This window comes from Dermacentor albipictus, chromosome 2 (genome assembly GCF_038994185.2).
Source record: "Dermacentor albipictus isolate Rhodes 1998 colony chromosome 2, USDA_Dalb.pri_finalv2, whole genome shotgun sequence".
Taxonomy (NCBI): Eukaryota; Metazoa; Arthropoda; class Arachnida; order Ixodida; family Ixodidae; genus Dermacentor; species Dermacentor albipictus.
Window position 1 is genome coordinate 70,356,982 of NC_091822.1, and position 18,376 is coordinate 70,375,357.

General features: G+C 46.5%; 1 long non-coding RNA gene across 1 annotated transcript; it reads left to right on the forward strand.

Moving 5' to 3' along the window:
- Positions 1-12,205: 12,205 nt before the first annotated feature.
- LOC135908230 (uncharacterized) lies at positions 12,206-13,823 on the forward strand. Its single transcript, XR_010566253.1, has 2 exons — positions 12,206-12,516; positions 13,695-13,823. It is a non-coding gene; the product is annotated as an uncharacterized lncRNA (long non-coding RNA).
- Positions 13,824-18,376: the final 4,553 nt, after the last annotated feature.

Consider the following 18,376-nt stretch of genomic DNA (forward strand, 5'->3'; position numbering starts at 1 on the left):
AGGGCATTTGCCAAAGGAACCATATCCGAGCAGGCTCTAGGGATACTAAGAAGCAACGAGATCGAGCCACACACATTGATCTGGTTTCCAGCCCACATGGGACAGATCGAGGCTGCCCCGCCCAACCTCAATGACTCGGCACATGGAGCTGCGCGAGGGATCATCAACCGCGTAGCTACCGGGCAGCATCACGCTGGGGGTACTGACAATGGAGACTCTCCTTCCTCGTAAACCGAAATTACTAAGCAATTTTACTTATCATGGAGGATCTACCCCCTCCCACATTGCAAACTCAATAGACCTCAGGCTTTGACACTAAGGCTTCTACAGACGGGGGCATATCCAAACCCCCTACTTCTTCACAATATGTACCCCGAAATGCAGACAACAAATGCATGTGCACTATGCAATGACTTAGCTAACTTACCTCACATGCTCTGGCGATGTCCCGTGTTACGCGGCGATGAAAGCAACAGTTCTTCATGCACGGATGCAGTCCTACACAGCCCCAACCTCGAAGAACAGTTATGGGCTGTCCAACGGGCTCGCGACGCAGCGGAAAGGCTCGGCCTCTCTGTCCCGACGTGGGAGCGGCCCGCTGCGCGCTAGTGCGCTCCCTAAAGGACCCTAATAAAGTTTTTCATCCATATCATTATCTACTTAGGCGAAATGCAAAAAACGATCTGAGTATCTCCAAGCAACGGCAACATTTCCTTTGTTCTGTAACCAGCTACGTGGTGTTTGCATATATTTAAATCCTCGTGCATAATAGTTGGGACACCTTGTACATGTTGTAGCCTGCATGATGTTTTATCCCGCACCAAGGAAACACGCAGCCGCGCGTATCAAAAGTTACACTTTCTATGACATTTAGTGAACTCTGTGTGAACAACATTCATACCTCAACAGAACCAACATTTCACTTTAAACGGAAGCCGTCAGGTGCTACGTGCGGACTCTAATGGAAAGCCGAAGAGTTCCCGCAGCCCAAAGGCCTTCGTTGTCCAGAGTCATCGAGGGTATGGGATCCGTAAGGCGAAAAAGCACTTTGCCGACGCCACCGATGACAACAGTCCTCTCCCCCTGCACGGCCGACACAATGTAGAACCTGCTCTTCGCTGAACACGTTGGGTGGTGTATGATGAACTCCAGTCTGCCACAAAAGGGCCACGGAACGGCAGGGTTCTCGAGGCTAGCGCACAGCTGAGCAGAAAACGAGAGCATGGCACAACCGCCCGCAGTTCCGCATCGCGCAGACAACTTCACCATGTAGCCCGACCACTCCGAGATGGGGCTAAAAACTTCTTCGACGTATCCGTTAGAGTAGTAGCAGGCGCGGCTTACCCGAAGGGCTAGGCTATTGGGAGTCCACGTCAGTGACGGAGGTTCAGTTGCAGGCACGTTTCCCAACTGCTGTTCGTGCGAACGAGGCTGCCATCTGCTTTGTTGTTCACGTCGTGTAGCTCCATATGTGGCGGAATAATTGCCTTCGGCCAATTGGCACAGCCTACCATCGCTCATGGCCCATTCTTGTTCATCTCTTTGAGGATCAGTGATGGCCGGAGCTTCTTGCGTACGGTCTGCTACGGGCGTCGTACTAGACGGCCAGTCGCGGTGAAGGAAACGCCGGGGACGTGTTCGTGGCGCTGCGCTGGGTACAGAGCCGGAGTCTAGAAGAGATTGGAACTGCATACGTGTGTCGCCATCCCTTGAGAGCTGTCGACGTTCAGAAGGTGTGTAGTTTTTGGCGGTGACAATTCTCTGTGCGCCGTCAATGACAGGCGACGTACCGGGCGGCATCGTTGATGACGACGCTGAACGGGCACTGGCTGGAATTGTCAGGAGCGAAAGGAAGCCTCGCTCTAACATATACAAAAGCAGAAATACCGCAGCCAGACGACGTTCGACACTGGCCAGCTGCACCGTCGCGTCGGTAGATGAGTGGCCGTTGGGACTTGTGTATTGCAGATTGCTCACGTCGGCTTCCAACCGCTGGGATGCCAGAGCAGCGTTGTCTCTTTCCGTTCTGGCAGAACCCGTGCAGAGCATTCGCTCCGTCGGCGCAGGGGCGAATGGGAGTGCGCACGTAATAATCTCGTGTGCTCGAAAGGCGCCAGCTTTCGCTGCCCGAAGCTCTCTTTCGATAAGATAGTGTGAGGTCGACTCGCCGCGGATGATTGTGGAGGTATTCATTCCAAGGTCACCTGGACTCTCTGCAGAGCAGCATACCCCTGAGTCCAAAGAAGAGGTCGGGCTCTCTCCCATTGTGACCACCAGGCTCTAGTTGTGACAACTGTGCAGCAAAATTAGGATGTAACTTTTCGCTGCTTTAAACAGGTTGCTCGCAGCAGCTTCCACCGGCTGAAGGGCGACAAAAGTCTGCGACTTGCCTTTCTTTATGCTTGCGACACGCGCCAGCGACGTCGGCGTTTTAGTGTGTATATCACTCGGAGCGTTCTCTACACCGTCAACGCTGATTCTAAGATAATGCAGCCACCGTTCAGTCAGATCGGCAGTAGAAGCAGGACTGACAAACTCGCTGCTGTCGGCAGTACGTCATACGGTGTCACCATGGCTACTTGCTTATCTCACACCGAACCACTGCGGATGCGCGAACTGTATCGAACATTCGCTGGAAAGCAATTGAACCTTATCGCAGTTTCACGCTTTGTTTGCCTTTCGTGACCAAGCAAGCATCGTTTACGTTGAACGATGTCATTGCACAGCATCTGCATTCCTTGTTGTTCTAGGTAAATAAATATAGATGCTCCGCCTTTGTATCGGGCGATTACGGCGAGTCCAATGTTATCTGCACGCACCCCCGCAGTTATTTTCTCACCCCTCCCCAGCGACCATTTAGTGTCATATTGTGCATATTAGGGTCGTATGGTTTCGTCCCAATACTTCCTGGACGTCTTATCTACTATTTGTTGCTCTAATAAAGTACGCTGCTGCTGCTGCTGCATTTGCATTTGCATTTTCGACTACAACTGCAGTGGTTAGGTTGTCTACTTGGTCTAAATGGAAACATTTAGACCAAGTTGTGTGAACGTTGATTCTAAGACGTTTTTCCTTAAAGAAGAAAAACGGCGGAAGAATAAGAAAAAACGATATATGGTCTCATCGACTGCACAGAATGGCCACAGAGGGGAGGGTGCCAGACCAGCCCTGTTGCAAAAAAAGCTTAATAATGGTGGTCGACAGCGTAACCAGGCAAAAATTGCTTCAGTTTTTCTGGTGTGAAATGAATTTATGTGCCAAGGGTATAGGAGGTGTCGATATTCTGAAAAATTTGCCATCTCTGGGTTCCAAAAGTTTAGAGCAACTGCACATCTCCTGAATCTAGTAGTGGTTAGGTAAGCTGATTCCGGAAGTAATGATAGTACAGGGCCATTGAGGGCCGCTCTCACGAGACTGTCAGCCATTTTGTTCATATATAATTTCCTATGACTAGGCAGCCAAAGTAATCTAATTAAATTCGTTTGGGCAGGCACTAGAAAATGAAGTGTGCGTAAAAGCTTAGTACCACTATTTGTTGCGATCGATGTACTTTATGATAAAGTATCCGTTATTACTACCGTTGATAGTGATGAATTTAGTTTAAGTATGGCTAATAGTACAGCTATAAATTCAGCCAGAAATGAGCATAAATAGTCCGGAATCCTAATTGAGAATGACCAGTCTAAAGCAGGAGCGAAAACTCCAATTCCGGATTTTTCTCCACACTGAGAGGCGTCTGTTGCGAGGAGCGTATTTTTACGTAAAGTCAATAAATTTTATATTTTATATTTATTTATACAATACTGCGGACAAGAAGTCCAAGCAGGGTGAGCAGCGGCTTAATTATCTTGCAATAGTCAATTTAATATATTATGAGAGGTAAATTTTTCGGTAGATGCCATCATAGATGATCACAAATAGGTGGCACCTCGCAAATACGTACATTTAAGGGGTTAATCAATGTTTGTACAAAGACCACCTGTGGTGTATGAAACTGGAGTCATTCTACTCCGAAAAATAATGCAGGCTGGGAGATGAATTTGTTTTCCAATCCTCTAATAGGGGATTCGTGCATATTTAATAATGTTTGCACCGTCGGCAACCGAAATCTGCACGATAATGAAGGCAACCTGACTTGTTGATGTAATACATTATTAGCCACAAATTTCGGTAATCCGCAGCACAATCGCAGAGATTACCGCTCAATTAGAACAAGGGGGCGTAATTTATAATCTGTCGCACCAAAAAATAGCATATATCCAATCTAAAATGATTCGCACGTACATTTTATATATCATTAGTAGTGGGTCTCTCCGCGTCACCGACCGATTGCTGCATAGCTTACGTAGCATGCCAACTGCTCTCATTCCTTTTTTAACTATGTGGTCAATATGGCCAAGCCAACTGAGGGAGCCGTCATAGACTACACCTAAGTACTTCAACGACTCCATTTCAGGTATAGGTTCGAGATGGTAGGATAGCGATATATTAAAGGAATTATTAAGGGCGAAAACCAATATCGAGCATTTTCTCACGTTAAGTGGAAGGCGAATCTTGTTTAACCAGGTATCTTTGTAGGTATCTTTGCAGGTAGTCGATAATGTATGGTGTGAATATCAATGTCTGGTACATAGAAAGCAATATCGTCTGCGTATGCATATGTTTGTACATCTGGATGCTGAGGAATGGCACTCATCAGAACGTTGAATAATAAAGGAGAAGTAACAGCTCCTTGAGGAACACCTCGTGATTCATTATGTATGCTCAAAAAACCCTCTTAGCGAGCAGTAGAATTTCCGCCCATTTAAAAATTCACATGACCAGTTTACAAGGTATTTTGGGAACTCTAGATTTCATAATATACCCAATAAAATTACATATTATACACTGTCGTAGGCTTGCAAGACGTCTAGTGTCACAAGAGAACCTATATGACTTTGGCGCCGTGCTAGTTTTATTCTACTTTCAAGTCCACGTGAGCGTGCCAGACTAAACATTATGGCCGGAATCCAATTTGGCAGGAATTAGACAAGTCTTTGGTGCCTACAAATTTTAGCATACGGGCATATAGTATTCGTTCAATTAATTTCACGAAATTTGTGGTGAGCGAGTTTGGTCTAAAGGTACCTACTGTATATCCTTCCCCACGATTTTTAAGAACTGGAATTATTTTAGCAATTTTCCGTGCAGACGGAACCCATGAAAATCTAATCGAGTGGTTTATAACAGCTAAAAGGTGATCAGGAGCTCCCTTAAATGAAATATTGATCATGGCAGAGGTTACCCCATCTCACTGGGAGCTGAATCTTGCAGTCGCTCAACGTACTCAGTCAGTTATAACATGGTAATTTCTACAATATCATATGATGCCCTTCGTTAGCTATGACAATGTGACAAAGCTGAAGAAAATCTCATTTCTAATCCTTTCGCGATTTCTTCTAGTGACTGTTTCATTTCATTACTACCTAAGACTATAGAGTCAATATTATTTGGACGCGGAAGAACTTTCCTACTGCGGAGAAAACTGAACAACGCGCGTTTATTTTTATTGTTAGATAGGAAGTGAAAATTCTTGCAGTCTTATCGTCTTTGGCTTTTCAAACTGTATGTTTAAAGACGGCTCGAAAAAATTTGTAATCGCTCCAATTTTGAGGATTCTGGTTATGCAATATTTTTTTTTCCAGGTGGCTTTTCTCTTTCTATAATCACGAGCGCATTCTTCATTCCACCAAGAGCTGTATGAATTTATATTATTTAGATGCATCTCAAAGTCAGACCTCGTTGCGGGAACCTTCCAAAGCGGAACAGATAATCTTGTTTTTTTTGCTCAGTGCACGCGTCAAACAGTGATGAAAGTGCATTTCACAAGCATTTTATAAAAACATTGTAATTAATGAAAGTTCGCACCAGATCACTCAAAAACGTTACATGGCGTGCTAATTCAAAAACTGCTGGGAGGTGAGCACTGCTTGTCGCATACTCAACAATCGACCAAGAAGATACGGAGAGACTCGGGCCACAGAATGTACGAACTATTGCAGAGCAAGATCAACCTCGCATAAACGTGATAGGTCCTAAGTATACACACATTAACCCATTGTCTGTGGTCCAGTTCCATTATCTGGTGCCACAGAAATCAGTTTTTATTTCTGTGAGAGTTGAAGTCACCTGACAGTAGGATGTCCCGTCCATAAGAACGAAGAAGCCTATCCTGTGTGCCTGTGTCCTGTACTCCAAAAGGAAAATACGCATTTACTACGGTAAAGGGGCAACATCCAGAGAGATTCAGCTGTATCGCTTGGATTTCACAATCAGGGGTAGAAAGCTGAAACTAAATTTTGGCCTTATGGCAAGTTTGAGACGAAATAAATGTAATTATTCCGCCACCTCTAGTAGGATGGCCTCGATAAAATTATATGTAAAATTTTATTTGAAAATGTTTTGTAGTATTTAACCAAGTTTCTTGTAAAAGAATTAAATCAGGCTTAATTTGAGTAGTTAGACAAGATAAATCTGCTGAAGCAGAATATGAAGAGCGACAGTTCCACTGAAGCACTTTCAGGGACCCTATGGTTTAGAAAGTGCCGCAGCCGAAACTGTCTTCTGTAGCATGCTTTCTTTTGGTGTAGCATGGGGCTGACTTTTCTTAGCTTTTGAATGAGGACAGGAGGAAGAATCATTGATTGATGACATTGTTCTTTTATACGCTCAAGTGCTTCGTTCCTCATCTGACATTTCTATATCTGTGTTAACCAAATTACCATTAGCAGACCCTCACGGAAAAGGAAGTCGAAGGTTCGAGACCTTCGTTAGAAGGATGGGTACCTCAACTTCTAGCACTACTTTGTAGCTTAGAATCAACTGCTTGGGTCGTTGTAGGACTAAGACAACTAGCTTGCATCAAATGAGATGATTGACTAGAGATGGCTTGCGATATATAATCCCCATGGCTCATTGCCAGCCTTTCTTTAGCTTTTGTAACTGCCTTTTCCTCAGGCGCCTCTGTAGTCGTTGTTTGCGATACGCCCGAGGTAAGAGTTTGTCTCCTAGTAACACCCGCATAACCAAGCACCCTTTCTTTCACAATGCTTATCGCCTCCTTCTTAGAGCAACGTCGTTTGTCAATTATTTCTACCACGTGCAATTATTAAGCCTTAAGAGAGCAGTTAGAATAATTGGCTGGGTGACTTTCACCATAGAGGCAGCATCGCTAATCTTGGGCACTACAATTACTTTGATCGTGCTCTTCCCCACATTTGCAACAACGCTGACTTCACGTGCATCCTGCACTACCATGGCCGTATCGCCAGCAATTACGACATTGTAGGGGATGCGATGCCAGAGGTTGCACTCCGAACACAAGGGCCCACAGCTTTAGTTCTGATGGAGAGGAAGTACTTGGGAAGGTTGCAACCACAGATTCTGTTGGGACCCTCTTATTGTCTACCATTCGATTGCAGCGATAAACAGCAATTACCCCGCCCCAGACAATATCTCTGATGTTCTGATGAAGATAAATCAGCATCGACACCTATGACTATTCCCTTAGTGCATGTGAGGTAAGCAGGGATGAAGGCACTCACCGGCAGTGACGCAAATGATGAAGACTGAAGCAAAACCGCGACGCAGGTCTGGTCTGGTGATCTGCACACGATATCTCGGCGGCCGAACTGTCTCGCTTCTGTGATGGTCTGGTATGCAGAGGCAGAAGCACGGAGAGATTTCTTGATTGCCTGGGGGCTGGTGAGCCGTATAGAGGTTTCATTAGAAGGAACAAGAACCACCGGGATGCTGCTCGCGCCATTGCGGGTAAGCAAATCATGAGGTAATTCGTCTGTCGGAATAGATGCTGTCCAAGGGGAAAAACCCCTGCCTGGGGAGTTTTTGGACATCAGCTAAGGATGCAACAGGCGCAAGAATAGTTAGGAGACCGACCAATAGGGTTAGAAAATCCTAATGCCACCCAAAACCTGCCCAAGTAACAGAAACACTGGCGCTGCCCATCCTAGGGAATTGACCATGAATTGGGTAGTGAGAAAACTGTTGTTATCAATTGTTTAAAGAAAATAAAGTGAACGAAATGTGTCTTGTAAACGTGAATTAAAATGTCTACTGTTACAGTATGTTTCATTGCTGCTGAGGCTCGAGAGACTTCGTCTTTCTCGGCCTAAGGGCACAACCACAAAGATCTGCGTTCGATTCACAATCTCATTCTTCCTTTATTGCAAATAATTCTTCGCGTCATTCCCGTTACCTTGCGGTAGGTGTGTATTTTTTGTCTCAGCACGCTTCGAACTTCTCAAATAAAAAGAAATGCATAACCGACAGTGCAATGAAGCTTTTTTCTTCGAACGCAGCATCTCAATGCACTACCACTAGGCCGTGATCGCTTTCTTGCTTAATTGGCTGCACAACATCAGTGGAATGCATTCGCAATGACGGGGATATTTACAGTTCAGTGGCTTTCTTTAAGCACACTCACCGACGTCCATAAAGAAAAGAAATAGCGGAAGATAAAGCGTCCTCAAACATGCAATATCATCTAATACGGCGAGCCAGTGTGGCGGCTATGGTTGAGCTCTGTAGGCCTCACGGATGTATGCGAGACTTTCAATAAACGCTTTTGAAGAATGTGCGTTAATGTCGGCATGACGTGCCTGCATTCTTGTCTTCCACAGGTTGTGAAATCTTAGGAACAGGAACATGTCGTACGTGACGCCGTCCTTGCTGTCTGCAGTTAAGAACTGAATTATACGCGGTGTTGTTGGACATTCTTATTTATGTGTACTTCAGTGCGCACCTAGATCACGACCGCACGCATATTCATCTCACGCCAAAGCCGGTAGCTCTTTGAAGTTGGGTGCGCAGTCACGCGCCAGCTTTTCGAATTCGTTCCTCGTGACAGCTCGCCTGCTGTAGACGGCACTGTCCTTGGGGCAGACACATTAGCTAGGAATTTCCTCGTAGCAGCTTACGCTACATAGAAACTGTGCTACCCTGTACCGCCTTCATGATCGGCCCAGTTCCAGAGGTTGTAACGTTTTATCGCCGGAGTGCAAAGGGCATCGTCGTTTTAACGTACACTACATGACTTATCCATACTATGTACGTGCCATTGTATAAGAAATAGTCGCTCATGATGTAACAATCCATGTTTCTCTCGCTTACGCTTCTCCAGCACTTATCTGGAACCAAACAGTCAGCATGTCGTAAGTTGATGTCAAACGGCCGGAGTAGAAATCATGCTGTCAGCGTCATACGATCGTCGTCACTGTCATCTCGCTGCTGTCGTCACAGACACAACTACTCTATTTACACAAACGCGAATGGGTTCACCTGGTAGCGCGTTGCAGAATCCCAAACAATGCTGGAAAGCCGGCTACCAGAAAAATACTTTGCATGACATCGATTCCCACAGTGCCTGTCATGAGTGCCTTGTTTTATTTTTAACTTCGGCAAAGTACAGTTGCACAACCTCGAAAGAATACTTCGAGCAAATTGGAATTGCTATATCTTTACCGCGTGAATTATATATGCCTTTGCTGTATTACATTTATAAAGCGTTTTACATATTCGCAGATATGATTTTTCTTTCATTAAATACGCTCCTGCAACTTCGCATGTTTTAGAAAGCCGTCATGGCGTCCTGACTCTAGGCTGTCATCATATAGTTTCAGGGTATAGGGTATTTTGTCGGCGGCCCGTTCTAGAACGTAAAATTTGTTTTCATATAACACTTTATTTCTTACGTGCCTTCCGGGATAGTTGCCACGTGCCCATTCTCACTCGTCGCATTCTTCACCGTGGCCAGTCATGGCAAAGCATCGTCATCAGAAAGCTTGTCACCTGGACAATGTGCAACATGAAAGAAAAATTGTTCTGTTTCGGTCACCCGTATTCCTATTCTGCCTTTCAGTTGAGCAAGACAGGAGGTAGGCGAGACTTGAAGTGCCTCTTTTCAATGTACCTTCAACCTTAGAGCTAGGACTACTGCAAGTGGCTTTCTATGCTGCTAAATAAATGCATTCTGGTGTGGTGCCCAAATAGATTACTTGGCCCCCTGTATTTGTGCAGCTAGGCATGCGCCATCGGGTAGGTAAACATTCTTGGTCGATTTCCCAAAATCGGCATGAGAAGCGAAGAAGTCAGCATCAAAAGCGGCCGAGAGGAGAGAAAGACGGGAACAGAAGTGAACGCCAAGCGTGTGTGTTGCGAGGAGGGTTGAGTTAAAGAGAAGCGAAGCAGTTGCCGCTAACAAAAAAAAAAGAAACGAAGAAATCGGCCACAGGAAAGTCAAGAAACAGCATACCCGAGTGGAGAAAAATATCAAGTGAACAAAATGGGACCAGGGCGTGCATTGAGCGAGGAACATTGAGGTACAGTCTTGGTCAAAAAACTTGAGCCCGCTGTGAACAGCCGGGAAGCAGCTGCGTTCCGCGATCGCGGCGCTGCCATCGTCGGCGCGCGCCGCTGCTCGCTTGCGTCGAGTATTGGCGGCGAGGAGTTACGGAGTCGCCCTCTATCGGAAGCGCCTCGATGCCGTAGTATGAGGGATCACGTGACGCGCTCCTCATAGGTTTTGCTGTCAGCGCTCACTGAAAACACCACGCGCGAGCTCTGCCGGACATTTCTGTAAGTACTTTCGAAACGAGAGAAGTTTCTTACTGTCTAAATAATAATCTTGGGCAAGCTGAAAGCACACAATCGTTTACAGCCGCTATCTCTTTACCGAATACGTACAGTGAACGCCACTGCGCGCGGTCGCCGCTATGGGGTCTCCCGAACCGGCTTCTTGCGTGAAAGGTAGGTAAACGCTGAACGCAAACTATGTGAAATATGTTCTTATAGTGTTTGTATAACTAAATGGAGCGTAATAGAATGAAGCCTCAATGCAGCGATCGCGCAGATTCGCAGCGACCGACTGCGCGTCTGCATGCTTGTCCGCGCACTGTTTCGCTTTCTCCGCGCGCGCGTTTTCGCACCGTGCCATGAGCTTTAGGCCGCAGAATATGAGCATTTGACAGTATACTGGCAACCATTGTTGCGTGGGCGCTATCAGAGCTATTCAAAAATAATTTCATTGTAGAGACTTCGACGCCTACGGGGACTGTGATGTGCCGTCGCGACGATGCAATCTTTTTTCTTCTAAATTCTTTGACCTTTCAATACTATTGCTCGAGTTGCGTCGCACTGTATGTTTATCGGCGTTCTCAGCGTGCAATCTCCCGCTGCTCGTTTTTTGTAATCCAGTGCATTAATTCATAACACAAACATGACCATATGCCATGCTTTCTTTAAATGTGCTTCTCACCGCTGCCTTTCCACTCCACTGAACTTGGCAGTATCTATAGTATCGACAAGTTCATAGACCAAACCGTCATGACATTAGTCGGGCAGCGGACTCGGGCGAGCGTCTCAGTGCGCGTTTTGAGAACATCGCAGACCGGGCGCCGTAGCAGAAATCTTCCTCGCGTCTGTGCTTGCTGCATACCCGAGTTGTAGCCGATGACTGCCGGTTTTATGTTTCGCGAGCCAAGCTTCACACAGCTTCTTGTCCTGCGGCTACGTGTGAATAAGGCCGACACCGGCCTCCGTTACGTGCGTCCGGCACTGCAGCACCGAGCAGTAGCCTACCATGTTGCGCGCCTTCAAAGGCAGCCACTACCTAATGCAGTGCTTTCAAGCGTTGTAAAGGAGACACTCGAAGCGGGAAAATTTCGCCACTAAATGAAAACCGCAGCGTACGAGGGAATTTAAACTCGTTTTCAGCTCGCTTCGGCGCGCCCGAAGCAGCCGACGCGGCCGCTATGTCCACGTGATCCCTCCTACCACGTCACGCCGACGGTGGCGCCAGCTTTTCCAGTGGTGGAGCTCGAGGCCAATAAAGAGGGCGAGGGAAGCATGGCTCTTACTCTCAAGCGTCGTTTGATAACAGCGCTCGTGAAAAACTAGTGAGGCGAGCGCGGCGCGAACGCGACGGTGGCGAAGCGGAAGCCACTCGACCGGCGAGCATGCCGTTTGCAGCGTATGCTGGATCAGAAGGCGGGGGTCTCTGGCGACCGCTGTCACACGCGATACACTCAAATTTCGCAATTCTGAGTATCGTAATCAGTTATTGTTTTCCGGTATCAAAGTAAAGGAATAGCGCTACGAATAGCCCTGCACATGCTCGAAGACGGGCACCTTGCGAGGATCGTAGCTAGGATCTGACTTCAGCAGCTTAATGATATGTTAAATAACATGCCAAAATGGCACCTAGTATTTCTAATCATGAATGTCATAAGTAGAAAATTAATCAAGAAAGCGTAAGCTTCAGGGTGGCACCTGCGCCTCGACGAAATCACAGGGCGGAGCATGCCTTCAAGGCATTGAGTGTGGCTTTGTCTGTGGTTGCCCCGAACCCGTCTGACTGTTTTTCTATTTTGGGATTTAGCCTGGTTTGGTGGCCTCCCGGCGAATTATTGCGTTCATTCGGAACTTCGACAAGGCAGCACTGCACTATTGGACTACGGCAAGGTGAGAAACTTTGTTCGACAGTCTGCGACGCACTTCAAGCAATTAGGCTTACTGCCCGGCAACTAGGCTAGATTTGTGACGCAGTTAACGAAAAACAGCGTGGCCGTCGTGGAGCAGTTAATTTGAATTAAAGAATCGCACTGGGAGATGTTTGCGACGCTTCCTGTAAGCCCCAATATTGTTTTAACTAATTTCGGTAGTTTTTGGGCACGCTAGTCGCACAGGGTGCTGTGACGCAGTTTCGTGTGTACTGAATTTTACTGCGACAAGTTTTGGCGCTTTCTCTGACTGCCAACATTATTGAAACTAATTTCATTACTTTTTGTGCCACCTTTCGAGCACAGTGGGTGCGCCTGGTGCTGTGACTCGGTTAGCGAAAATCAGCTCGGCCGTGGTGCGCGGTTTCGCGCTTTAATGCACTGACAAGTTCATGGCGCTTTTCTTTCTCTGACGCTCAACATTGTTGAAAATTATTTTCGATACTTTTATGTTATGAGGCCCGCTCGCCGCGCCTGTTGTGACGCAGCGAAAAGCAGCTCGGTCGTGGTGACAGTTAGTTTGGCGCGTACTGAATCTTACTCCGACAAATTTGTCGCAATTTTTATGTCCCCGCAACAATTTAAGCCTTCTTTCGGTACCCACGCTTGTCGAAAACGCGACGAGCAATCGTCAAGAGTGATAACACGGGAGTGCGTTGCTTGCGCCTGCAGAACGCAGAAGTGATAAGCCAAGGAAGCTCAAACGCCAGGAACTAGTAACTCGAAAATTCTGTCTTATGAACGGCACCCACGCATTTTGTCTTGAGTGCGAGTAGAAGGAATTCTGCGAGCGTCCAGCATGCTCTGGTTGAGAGCCTGTGTTGTGGCCACCTCTGTGTATTCGTAGCGTACTATCGCGTCGGTTGTAGCCAAGTTCGCGAAACGCGCCGTTACCCGCGCATTCGTGCCATTAAAGTGCAGGAAATAAGTATTGGGAAGAGGGGAATGTTTAGAATTTTAGAATGTGTTTGTGGTATGTACGGTATTGCTTGGGATGAGTCGGGTATTTTCTACGCCGTGTGTGTAAATACGAACTGCTTTTGTTTGTAATGCCACCCACTCACCACTTTCGCACGCTTCGCCTCTACAGGCATTATTCTTAGATGGTAATACCAAAATAACGCTTGTAATTTTTTCCAGCTGACGTCGTCTGGTGGAGCTTCCTGCGGAAACTACTGCTGCTTACCTGGTGCCACAACGCTGGATGAATGCACAAAAAGCCCGCGACGAGCATTTACAAAGAATAAAATAAACGTTAATTTTTCCACATTTCACAAGGTGTCTTGCGTCTTTATGAAATTGCACGTGGCACATATTCAATGGAGACTTGTGAAGATCGTTCGCAATCAATTTTACTTTATAAAATAATTTGCACATAAATATTCAATAAATAAAAAATAAATATGTAAATAAATATTTGCTGCAAAGGCAAAAAAAAAAGAACGGAGCCGGCGTGACGCGCACCAGCTAGAATTCAAAACGCGCGCGCACAAAACCGAAACCGGAAGTATGATTCAGGTTTTAACATCGACGGCTTGGTGCGCTGCAGTCAATTCGGCCGCTGGGCTCTATGGGAGTGTCCGCTCTTATTGTATTCCTTTCTCTATGCTTACACTGACCTCATGTGTGCATGAAAGTGGGCCCTAACGACAATGAGGCAGTGTGCACGAAGACATAAAAAAAGATGAGGAAGTGGGCACTTTCCAAAATGCCGAGGGAATGGGTCTAACTCAATCGGCTACTCAGGCAGGGCGAACGTCTTCTAGTCCCGAAAAGTATTCATAATCTCACGGTGGGTTTAATTAAAAAACTTCAACGCCAAACGCACTCGTTTGGTCGTTCTTTAATGGAGAAGTGCGGCCACCGGATTTGAAATATTGTAACGGTGGTTACGAGCCCTTTCCGAAGAGAGCCTTCATAGTCGAAATTACTGCTTCTGATCTTTTTTAAACGAACGATGATTGAATTGCCCGCATATTACAATAAAACTTGGAACAACGCTAGACAACTATGAGAGATGTTAGTTATTTTTTATCTTTTGTTTTCATCGCACTCAGAAACACATTCAAAATGTCTATTTAAAAGCATAATGCGATGGCTCTCGCCTTTGAATATGTAGAATAAAATTGTAATAGATAATTTCGATGATTAGGAAAATTTTTATACTATAATGCGCTGCATGGAAGCCAGGCAGTTTCGCCCAGGCCACCGCATTTACTCGCACGAAGCGCCGTGCCACGGCGGCCGCAAGACGACCTCCCAGCTGGCAGAACGAACGCTGCACTTGTTTTTTACGAGCCCTGTTATCAAAGCATGCTTGAGAGTAGGAGACATGCTTCCCTCGCCCTCTTTATCCTCGGCGCAAGCGAGCAGCGGTGCGCACCGGCGGTGGCAGCGCCGCGATAGCGGAGCGCAGCCGCTCCCCGGCCGTTCACGGTGGGTTCAAGTTTTTTGACCAAGACTGTACATAGAAATAAAGTGAAGACATTTAAGTAGACATGAAAGAAAGCTTCCCTTATAACTAATTCCCATACATACGTAAGATGCGCCATTTTTTTTTCTTTACCGTTTTAAGTCAAGGAGAACTTATCACCTCAAAGAGATGTCGGCTACTGGTCGTCACAGGTAAAGCAAAAAAAGAAGCTCGCAGGACGGCTGCAATTGTGTCAAGCCTAAAGGCGTTTCAATTCGCTCCCTATCTCGAGCTCGCCAAATCGCTTCGAGGTCTGAAGGTCCTGCTTCATCCATGACATTTCAGTGTAAGTTATGCTTTATTACGTTCTCGTCTGACCTACTGTGCGCCTCTTCAATGCCCGAGTGCTCGCCGGCATACTAAGCATGCGGTATGGAGACGACGGCATGATAAAGTGATGACGATTATGAAAGGATAAAGATAGTACAACAACGACAGCGTGACGGCGATGGCGTGATCGCTACAGTACGACAGTGACTGTATGACGACGATGGCGAGAGGATGACGGTATGACGACAGTCTGGTGACGAAGCTGGAATGGCGACGATAGGACAATAACGACGGCACCACGACGACGATATGACAATAACTGCATGAAAATGACTATGACGACGCAATGACGACGATGGCATGACACCAGCATAACCACTATTGACTGACGACAGCGTGATTACGATGAAATGACGAAGAAGGAATAACGTCGATGGAAAGACGAAGGCGATATGACGATGACGTCATGACGAAAATAGGATGGCGACGAGTGTGTGACAACGATGACATGGCGAACACGACGTGAGGACGACTGCATGACGACGATTGCACGATTAGAATCGGTCGACGACGGTGGTGTTACGATAGTGTGACGACGACAGTGTGGCGTCGTCGGAGAGATGACGACGGCGTCACGATGATGACGCATGCCCAGCGGCACGATGACATACCCAGTGGCACATGCCCATTGGAACTGTAGACTGTACTATCTCCGGGATCGGCCCACCATTGCGGATGGCGCCAACGGCGCAGTACTGAGCAACGAAAAAGCTTTAAGAAAAAGCTTTAAAAGCGTCAAAGTAACGACAAACGAAAAAAAAACAGTCTGGAAGCACCAATACTCATGCAGAGATGTGCGCCCTAGTTAAATCAAGGTACAGCAGAGCGAACAAGAACAAGCATGGACAGGGGCTGTTTCGTAAACGAGTGAAAGTACTGAGAAACAGTCTGAGAACGGGCACAGAAGCTGTGCCCTCCCTCCCCTCCCACACACATATACACACCTCACGAACAATCACAGTCACTCACCTATGTACGCAGCTACGTACGTATGCACACATAAACACGGCACAGCTCTCCGATATTGCCGAGCTGTGAATGGTCTCATTTCTTCCCATTGACGTATTTGTTCTTGGTTCGTAGCGTGAAGTGAGACAAGAAGAAGACAGACAAGAAGACAAGAAGAAGACAGGAAGAGCGCTTCCGCTAGTCTGTGTGTGTCACTTCATGCTACGAACCAAAAATATGTTGCCGTACCAACTCGCCCAACTTTCGATCCTTTTGTGACATATTTGTGTTCTGCGTTTACGATAAAAGAGAACATGAAACCATAGGTGTATCATCCCCGGACCATCGCTTATTGTAACACGGCTTATCAGGCAGTATGTGCGGCAAAACACTTTACGACTTGTTCAATGTCTGTAAATGTAGCTAATCTTAGAAGGAGTCGTGTCTCTGAAGCACAACTGTCGCACAGAGGGCTTGAGACAGTTTCCTGACGCTTGTTGTTGACAAAACCAACTCGCCATCTTCTTTCTTTCCCTGCCTGCAACTCTCTTGAGATAACACCAATGCCTCGAAAAGCCCAGGCGTAATCTGTGTGCACTTCAAGTGCTCGATAACTTCGTCCCTCCACGTGCCGCCACCTAATGCTTTCTTTAGTGCCCCAGAGAAATGAGACTGAAGGATGCGTGGACAGACCTGTGTGGATTCCCGTTGGCACTTACTATCTTATCTGTGGGTGTGTGGAATCGGTCAAGGGTGTGACAGTAGAGTAAACCGCTTTGTCGCACAGCCACGGCATTACGAAACGTGACAATTTGGGATCCGGACAGATAAGGATTGGCATACGTCGGCTGGTAGAAAGGGAAGTGCAATGCTGCACTTTTAAACGAATGACGTACGTTCCTCGTTGTGACTAGAGGCAGTGAGATGAACCACACCTTGCACGACCAAATGTACGGATGGAGGCAGACGATTCCCAATAGGCCGACAGTGCGTTTACTCACCTCTAGCTTGCGTTCGGTGGATCGGTTCGGCCATTATCTTCACTTTAACTAGGAAGAATTCTTGTTTTTTCTAGAAGTTGCTCTATGGCATTCGTGACCGAGACATACTGTTGCCAAGCAGTCTTGAACACAGGCAATCAGCATAAGAAACGTAATTATGTGATTTCACGACCCAAACCTCTACAGTGGGTTATGAGCGGCGCTGCAGTGAAGAACTCCGGAATATGAGAGTTTGAGAAGTAAGGGAAAGCTCTTCGCAGATGAAAACTCTCCCTGACAAAACATCATTGCAATGAATACCCAGAATGTTGACACACCTGGCACGTTTAGTATCTAAACTTGCCGTGGTTCTGCAACGTCTGACAAGCATTCATATTGGATTTGCCCAAAAAGCATGCATTTGACTGCTGGAATTGTATACTGACCTCTTCCCCTTCTTGGGTCTCTACAGTCCTGCAAGCGCGGCAACTGTTTCTGCTGATGCTTCATCTGTTGAGACTCGGAGCAGTGCTAGTACAGAAACAGATTACAATTTCTGAGATATCGCTCACGCTTCACAATTTTTGTAGGAGGCTAGACAGTGCTACCCAGAAATTTAAAAGGAAACTCTCGCGCTTGTGTGGGCCTGTGTAAAGCTCAATGACTATCTTGCTGGCAAAACGTTCATTCTGGATACTAACCACAATCCACTAGTGCGTATGTTGACTTCCAAAGGTCTCGATGATCTCACTCCCAGGCTACAGAGACTGAATTGAAGGATTATGATGTAAAATTACGACATTACCTCTGTTCCTGTCAAAGAACTCAAAGGCATTGGCACACTGCAAAAAGCCCCTCTACAAGAGACAGATCATTCAGACTTTGAAGATGAGGTCGAAGGCACTGTGACAGGTTTAGTCCCGGCTCAAGACATATTATCGGAAACAACTTCGACAAAGTCAGAGGTTAGACCCAGTGTGTCAGTAACTCCTCGAGCTGTGTGAGAGAATATAACTCCCCAGATGAGACATCTCTCCTAACATATAAGCCTTTTTCGAACACAGACACAATTTCACCACTGACTACGACTT